The following is a 9,249-nucleotide window of genomic DNA, read 5'->3' on the forward strand; positions in this document are numbered from 1 at the left end:
AGCAGAGATGATGTGCACCTCTCTTCTTTCTGTGCTCAGCTTCCCATCTTCAGCTTCACTGAGTCCACTTCAGTCGAATTTCTCTCTCTCTGAACAGGGGCTTCTTAGCAAAAGCTGCTTCGAGTCAGCCATCTTTTTTCTTTTTTTTTTTTATTGTTAGGGATTCATTGAGGGTACAATAAGCCAGGTTACACTGGTTGCAATTGTTAGGTAAAGTCCCTCTTGCAATCATGTCTTGCCCCCATAAAGTGTGACACACACCAAGGCCCCACCCCCCTCCCTCCATCCCTCTTTCTGCTTTTCCTCCCCACCCATAACCTTAACTGTCATTAATTGTCCTCATATCAAAATTGAGTACATAGGATTCATGCTTCTCCATTCTTGTGATGCTTTACTAAGAATAATGTCTTCCACTTCCATCCAGGTTAATACGAAGGATGTAAAGTCTCCATTTTTTTTAAAGGCTGAATAGTATTCCATGGTATACATATACCACAGCTTGTTAATCCATTCCTGGGTTGGTGGGCATTTAGGCTGTTTCCACATTTTGGCGATTGTAAATTGAGCTGCAATAAACAGTCTAGTATAAGTGTCCTTATGATAAAAGGATTTTTTTCCTTCTGGGTAGATGCCCGGTAATGGGATTGCAGGATCAAATGGGAGGTCTAGCTTGAGTGCTTTGAGGTTTCTCCATACTTCCTTCCAGAAAGGTTGTACTAGTTTGCAGTCCCACCAGCAATGTAAAAGTGTTCCCTTTTCTCCACATCCACGCCAGCATCTGCAGTTTTGAGATTTTGTGATGTGGGCCATTCTCACTGGGGTTAGATGATATCTCAGGGTTGCTTTGATTTGCATTTCTCTAATATATAGAGATGATGAACATTTTTTCATGTGTTTGTTAGCCATTCGTCTGTCATCTTTAGAGAAGGTTCTATTCATGTCTCTTGCCCATTGATATATGGGATTGTTGGCTTTTTTCATGTGGATTAATTTGAGTTCTCTATAGATCCTAGTTATCAAGCTTTTGTCTGATTGAAAATATGCAAATATCCTTTCCCATTATGTAGGTTGTCTCTTTGCTTTAGTTATTGTCTCCTTAGCTGTACAGAAGCATTTCCGTTTAATGAAGTCCCATTTCTTTATTTTTGTTGTTGCAATTGCCATGGCAGTCTTCTTCATGAAGTCTTTCCCCAGGCCAATATCTTCCAGTGTTTTTCCTATGCTTTCTTGGAGGATTTTTATTGTTTCATGCCTTAAATTTAAGTCCTTTATCCATTTTGAATCAATTTTGTGAGTGGGGAAAGGTGTGGGTCCAGTTTCAGTCTTTTACATGTAGACATCCAGTTCTCCCAACACCATTTATTGAATAGGGAGTCTTTCCCCCAAGGTATGTTCTTGTTTGGTTTATCGAAGATTAGGTGGTTGTAAGATGTTAGTTTCATTTCTTGGTTTTCAATTCGATTCCAAGTGTCTATGTCTCTGTTTTTGTGCCAGTACCATGCTGTCTTGAGCACTATGGCTTTGTAGTACAGACTAAAATCTGGTATGCTGATGCCCCCAGCTTTATTTTTATTACTAAGAACTGCCTTAGCTATATGGGGTTTTTCCGGTTCCATACAAAATGAAGAATCATTTTCTTCAAATCTTGAAAGTACGATGTTGGTATTTTGATAGGAATGGCATTGAATAGGTAGATTGCTTTGGGAAGTATAGACATTTTAACAATGTTGATTCTTCCCATCCATGAGCATGGTATGTTCTTCCATTTGTTAATATCCTCTGCTATTTCCTTTCTGAGGATTTCATAATTTTCTTTATAGAGGTCCTTCACCTCCTTCGTTAGGTATGTACCTAGGTATTTCATTTTCTTTGAAACTATGGTGAAGGGAAATGTGTCCTTAATTAGCTTCTCATCTTGACTGTTATTGGTGTACACAAAGGCTACTGACTTGTGGACATTGATTTTCTATCCTGAAACATTACTGTATTTTTTGATGACTTCTAGGAGTCTTGTGGTTGAGTCTTTGGGGTTCTCTAAGTATAAGATCATGTCGTCAGCAAAGAGGGAGAGTTTGACCTCCTCTGCTCCCATTTGGATTCCCTTTATTTCCTTGTCTTGCCTAATTGTATTGGCTAGAACTTCCAGCACTACGTTGAATAGTAAAGGTGACAGAGGACAACCTTGTCTGGTTCCAGTTCTAAGAGGAAAAGCTTTCAGTTTTACTCCATTCAGTAAAATATTAGCTGTGGGTTTGTCATAGATAGCTTCAATCAGTTTTAGAAATGTGCCACCTATGCCTATACTCTTCAGTGTTCTAATTAGAAAAGGAACTGGATTTTATCAAATGCTTTTTCTGCATCTATTGAGAAGATCATGTGATCTTTATTTTTGCCTCTGTTAATATGGTGGATAATGTTTATGGACTTGCGTATGTTAAACCAGCCTTGCATCCCTGGGATGAAGCCTACTTGATCATGATGAATGACTTTTTTGATGATAAGCTGTAATCTATTGGCTAGGATTTTGTTGAGAATTTTTGTATCTATATTCATGAGTGAGATTGGTCTGAAATTCTCCTTTTTGTTTGGGCCTTTTCCTGGTTTTGGCATCAGGGTGATGTTTGCTTCATAGAATGTGTTGGGGAAGATTCCTTCTTCCTCAATTTTTTGGAATAATTTCTGCAGTACAGGAATAAGCTTTTCCTTGAAGGTTTGATAGAATTCTGGTGAGGAGCCATCTGGACCAGGGCATTTTTTGGTTGGAAGATTTTTTATTGTTTCTTTAATCTCAGTGCTTGAAATTGGTCTGTTCAGGAGCTCTATTTCTTCCTGGCTAAGTCTACGGAGAGGGTGTGATTCCAAATATTGATCCATTTCCTTCACATTGTCAAATTTCTGGGCATAGAGTTTCTGGTAGTATTCAGAGATGATCTCTTGTATCTCTGTGGGATCAGTTGTTATTTCCCCTTTATCATTTCTGATTGAGGTTACTAGAGATTTTACTTTACTATTTCTCGTTACTCTGGCCATTGGTTTATCTATTTTATTGATTTTTTTCAAAAAAATCAACTCCTTGTTTCCTTAATTTTCTGAATGATTCTTTTGTTTTCAATTTCATTGATCTCTGATTTGATTTTGGATATTTCTTTTCTTCTACTGAGTTTAGGCTTAGATTGTTCTTCTTTTTCCAATTCCATCAGATGGCTTGTGAGATTGTTGATGCACTCTCTTTCTGTTTTTCGAATGTAGGCACCTAAAGCGATGAATTTTCCTTTCAAAACTGCTTTTGCAGTATCCCACAGGTTTTGGTAGCTTGTGTCTTCATTGTTGTTATGCTCAAGGAAGTTAATGATTTCCTGTTCTATTTCTTCCTGCTCCCACCTGTTATTCAACAGAAGATTGTTTAATTTCCATGCCTTTGGGTGGGGTCGAGCGTTGTTGTTAGAGTTGAGTTCCACCTTTAGTGCCTTATGGTCTGAGAAGATACAAGGTAAAATTTCAATTCTTTTGATTCTGTTGATATTTGTTTTGTGTCCCAGGATATGATCAATTTTGGAGAATGTTCCATGGGGTGATGAGAAGAATGTATATTCTTTATCTTTGGGATGGAGTGTTCTATATGTGTCTATCAAGCACAGTTGTCCTAGGGTCTCATTTAAATCTCTCATGTCTTTGTTTAATTTCTGTTTAAAGGATCTGTCCAGCTCTGTAAGAGGAGTGTTATTATGGTATTATCAGATATCATATTGCTCAGACTGAGTAAGGTCTGTTTCAAGAATCTGGGAGCATTTAAATTGGGTGCATAAATATTTAGAATTGAAACATCTTCTTGTTGTATTTTTCCCTTGACCAATATAAAGTGACCATCTTTGTCTTTTTTGACTTTAGTTACTTTAAATCCACATGAATCTGAAAATAAGATTGCAACTCCTCTTTTCTTCTGAATGCCATTTGCCTGAAAAATTGTCTTCCAACCCTTGACTCGGAGCTTTAATTTGTCTTTTGAAGCCAGTTGTGTTTCTTGTAGACGGCAAATGGATGACTTGTGTTTTTTAATCCAGTCAGCCTATCTATGTCTCTTCAGTGGAGAATTTAAGCCATTAACATTTATTGAGATATTTATAAGTATGGTAGTATTCTATTTATCTTATTTTGTGAGAGTCCATTGCTTAGTTTTATCTTTTGCATCAGTGTGGAGGTTAGGTTCTGTCCTTTAATTTCTGAGTTCTTACGTTGCTGCTGATCCATTGTGGTGGTCAGTGTGCAGAACAGGTTGAAGTATTTCCTGTAGAGCTGGTCTTGTTGTGGCGAATTTCCTCAATGTTTGTATGTCCGTAAGTGATTTGATTTCTCCATCAATTTTGAAGCTTAGCTTAGCAGGGTACAGAATTGTGGGCTGGAAATTGTTCTGTTTAAGTAGATTAAAGGTAGATGACCATTGTCTTCTTGCTTGGAAAGTTTCATTAGAGAAGTCTACAATCACCCTGATGGATTTGCCCCTGTAGGTCAACTGGCGTTTACTCCTGGCAGCTTGCAGAATCTTTTCTTTTGTCTTGACTTTGGACAGGTTCATCACAATGTGTCTTGGAGAAGCTCGGTTAGAGTTGAGGCGACCTAGGGTCCGTTAGCCCTCTGAAAGCAGTGTGTCAGAATCTTTGGTGATATTTGGGAAATTTTCATTTATAATATTCTCTAGTATGGCTTCCATTCCTCTGGGGGCATTCTTCTTCCCCTTCTGGGATTCCTATAACTCGTATGTTGGAACGCTTCTCAAAGTCCCATAATTCTGACAGTGAACGTTCTGCTTTCTCTCTCCTTTTTTCTGCCTCTTTTACTATCTGAGTTATCTCAAGAACTTTGTCTTCTACCTCTGAAATTCTTTCTTCTGCATGGTCTAACCTGTTGCTGATACTTTCCATTGCATCTTTAAGTTCCCTAATTGACTGTTTCAGTTCCTTCAGCTCTGCTATATCCTTTTTATATTCTTTATATCGTTCATCTCTTATTTGATTCTGTTTTTGGATTTCCTTTTGGTTATTTTCCACTTTATTAGCATTTTCCTTCATTGTTTCCATCATTTCTTTCATTGTTTTCATCATGTGTATTCTAAATTCCCTTTCTGTCATTCCTAACATTTCTTTATAGGTGGAATCCTCTGCAGTAGCTACCTCATCGTCCCCTGCCGGGGTTGTTCTGGACTGATTCTTCATGTTGCCTGGAGTTTTCTGCTGATTCTTCCTCATGAGTGATTTCTTTTGTCTATTTCCTTGCCCTAGTTTTCCTTGGCTCTTTAAGCTCTTGTGCCTGTGGACTAAGGTTTCGATGAGTCCTTTTGGTACAGGACCAGAAGGGTGAGAAGATTGAAGAGCAAGAAAGGGATGAAAGAAAGGAGGACTGAGTGAAAAGAAAAAAAGAAATAGAGAAAGGAGAGGGGGTGGGTAAAAGGAATATTGACAAAAAGAAGAGAGGCGCGGAAAGAGGGAGACAGAGCAATATAGGTGTACAGTAGGGTACTTTGACACAACCTTAAAAAGAACCCCACCTTCTGAGGGTGCCCAGTTGGGTGGTTCCCTTGAGGTCAGTAGCTCTTTGCTAACCTGATCACAGTACCCCACCTCCACCAATTAGAGAGGAAAGACAAAAATGCTATAAATCAAACCAAAACAAGCAAACAGAAAACTTTACGGGATAAAATTGGGTGAAAAACCAAATAATAGTGGTAGAAACACTAGCAAAAATTAAGTTCTACTTATTGAAAAAGGCAGCAATGGGAAATTATAATTAAACTAGAAAAATTGAGAAAGAAAAAAGATCGGTATGGAAAAGGTTGAAATTAAAAAACAAAACAACATCAAAATAAACAAGAAAACAACAACAACAAAAAAATCACCAAAAACATAGCAGTATGTATATGTTGTTGAATATTGTTTGGGCAACACATGGTCTTCTGGGGTATGACATGTTAATCACAGTGCGGATACGACTGGAGACTGCTGATTTCTCAAACCCCAATGGGTAGACACCCTAAATCTCTCTTCAGCCCATTTAAAAGGCACTTTGAACTTGTAAACTTGCTGAGCAGAAGCTTTCCCAGGAAAGTGCTTGTCGCTGGAATCACTGCTGAAATGGCTATCCACTTACCCAGTGTGCCAAAACTGGTGTCACTCTGCCCCTGAGGGTTAGGGCTGCAAGGCAGCACAGACCCCACCCTTAGGCTACTCAGTTGCTAGGTTACCAGTTCCCACCGGATTCTAGCTCTGTGACCCAGGGTGGAGCTTGCCGGGGGCAGATCACTCACAATGGCTCCCTGTGGCCCACAGCCAAACACTATTAGCTCCGTCTGGCTCAGCAGCTCAGACTGGGGCCCTAGACAACGGCCAAAGTTCTCCGCACTCCCGCTCAGGCTCTCCCCAAGGCAGTTCAACTGAGTGCCAAGTCCAAAGACACCAAAACAGTTCACAGGTATGGCCTTTCTGGTTTGCAGTCTCGCTGCTACTGAACTTACAGTTGCGGGCTGGTTTAGACAGATTGAACACACGCGACCACTTGCCATTTTTCCACTGTTTTAGTCCTCCTCCTGGGGTCCAGAAGTCTCTCACTGACTCCCTGTATCCTCAGAGGGGTGATGATAGGCAGATCCCACCAGCCAGAGATGCCTGGAGTCCTATCTCCCCAGACTCACAGTACCCAGATGCAAGGAAGCTGTTATTGGGCCGCCATCTTGCTTTCCTCCCTCCTAGTCAGCCATCTTGACTCCTCCTCCCAGCTTTTTTTTTTTTTAATGCTTGGGTTGTTTGCCACATACCATACATGTATAGAGATTTAGTTTTACCTTGCAAAGAAATATTCAAGTAGTTTTGACATAGCCACAAAGAAATGCTATATTCCTAGAGAAATTTTCTTTTAATAATTCACATTTTTTATTCCGCTCTTCATAAAATGTAACAATCATTCTTTCAAAGATCAAGTTTGGTTAAAACCTGTCCTTGAGATACCAGCTCTTTAGACTAATAACCACAAATTCACACTGACTACATCATTCAACTTTAGCATGTTACAAAACTGAGACCATGTTGCACTTACATGACTCATTAACAATTCTGATAACTAGTTGCCAGGTGTCACTTTAAGTAGTAGCTTTAGGACAGAGATTTTGCTGATACAAGATACAATGAAAAGAAATGAGAGCATCAGGATCTATTAATACTTTTTAAAATCTGTGCAATAAAGCCTTCCTGTTTTCCTGTGCACCATCTGTACATATACTTGCTAAACTTAACAAATCCAATGCAAATTCACATTTATCTTGAAAGTTACTGAAGCTATTCTATTCCCCATGTTTGCAAGAGTGCCCAAAGCAAACTGCATCGCTAAGAAAATCTTATGAGCCTAATGAAAAATGAAACTACACCAAGTCAGTAGTATCAGATGATTCATCCATAGTGATTCAGTAATATATATATATATATATATATATATATTTAACATATTGCATGAAGTAAATCAGTTAAGTTGAAGGCTAATTCTTTTTATTATTATTATTATTAAATCATAGCTGTGTACATTAGTGCAGTCAAGGGGTACAATGTGCTGTTTTCATATACAATCTGAAATATTTTCATCAAACTGTTTAACATAGCCTTTACGGCATTTTCTTAGTTATTGTATGAAGACATTTGAATTCTGTATTTAGTAAGTTTCACCTGTACCCATTCTAAGATGCACTGTAGGTATGGCCCCACCAATTACCCTCCCTCCACCCCAATCTTCCCCCTCCTCTCCTCTCCCTTGGCCCTTTCCCCATATTCTTGTGCTATAGTTGGGTTAATTCTTGCCGCTAATTAGTTATGGTTTCCTTGAAAGAGGCAGTTGTTTGTACTTTGAAACATTACCGGGGTCTAAGAATCTTATGATTTCAACAATGCATTCTTTAACAATTTCTACACACTGAATAGTTTCTCTTTTCCCCTGGAGTGTAAAAGCTTTAGTGGCATTAGTCCCAGGTCTTATTGCTGCTTGAAACAATTATCTTAGCATCTTTTAGTATCTGCAATACAACCTTTTGTGCCTAATTAAAAAATTTGTAGTCTTTATGAGTGTTATAATGCTGATGAGCCCCAAATTTCTTTAATATTGATATTGTGGTATCACTAAGCATGTAAATCATATTATCTTTAGCAGAAATAATATTGCAATTCCCAGTCCTCATTAAAAAAAATGTTCTCTTTCTCCAGTGTTCCTTGGTTTTCTTTGACATGGTGGGCTGTGAGAACCAGACAGAATTAAAAAATACTGTTCAGCTATGCAACTATTCACAAATTCCACTTCAAACAAAAGCAGAGTGCACGGTTACCAAAAGCTGGTAACAGACCAGCATATTTGACCTCTATACACTTTTGCCAACCAGCCTCAAGAGGTAATGGCACCAGATAGGCATGGAAAATTAGAACTAAATCATGAGCATAGCAGCTGTCAATTTAGCCCTTAAGGCTTAATATTGTTCTAATTGTGCTGGTCAATCTGTGAGGATTATATCACGAAAACATTTTATTCTGGCCATATGCTGTGGCTCACACATGTAATCCTAGCATTCTGAGAGGCTGAGGTGGGTGGATCGCTTGAGCTCAGGAGTTCAAGACCAGCTGGAGCCAGAGCAAGACACTGTCTCTACTAAAAATAGAAAAAATTAGCCAGGCATTGTGGCTGGCCCTGTAGTCCCAGCTACTCAGGAGGCTGAAGCAAGAGGATCACTTGAACCCAACACTTTGAGGTTGCTGTGAGCTACGATGCCATGGGAGGCTACCCAAGGCAACAAGAAAAAGAAAAAAACAAACACACAAAACCAAACACATCCTGAATAAACATTTTAAGAAAAAAAAGAAATTTTATTCTTTGGTATTGTAATTATGTTCATTTAAAAAATAAAATAAAATATAAAAGAACAAAAACATATTAATAATAAAAGGATATGTTCTGTAAAATCTGAATTCAGTCAAAAGGCTGCACTTAAGGACCTAGAAAGCCACATATAGCCTTAAGGTACCCCACCCCATCTATGGCTTATTGCTCCTAGACTACTGAAGGCAACTATAACACATGGTATTTGTGTATCTAAACATACCTAAAAACAGAAAACGTAGAGTAAAAATATGGTATTATAATCTTATGGGCCACTGTGGTATATATTGTCCATCATTCATCAAAATGTCCTTATGTGATGCACAGATGTTTGTACCCAGCTAAAAAGAG

This window comes from Nycticebus coucang, chromosome 2, assembly GCF_027406575.1.
Source record: "Nycticebus coucang isolate mNycCou1 chromosome 2, mNycCou1.pri, whole genome shotgun sequence".
NCBI classification, from domain to species: Eukaryota; Metazoa; Chordata; class Mammalia; order Primates; family Lorisidae; genus Nycticebus; species Nycticebus coucang.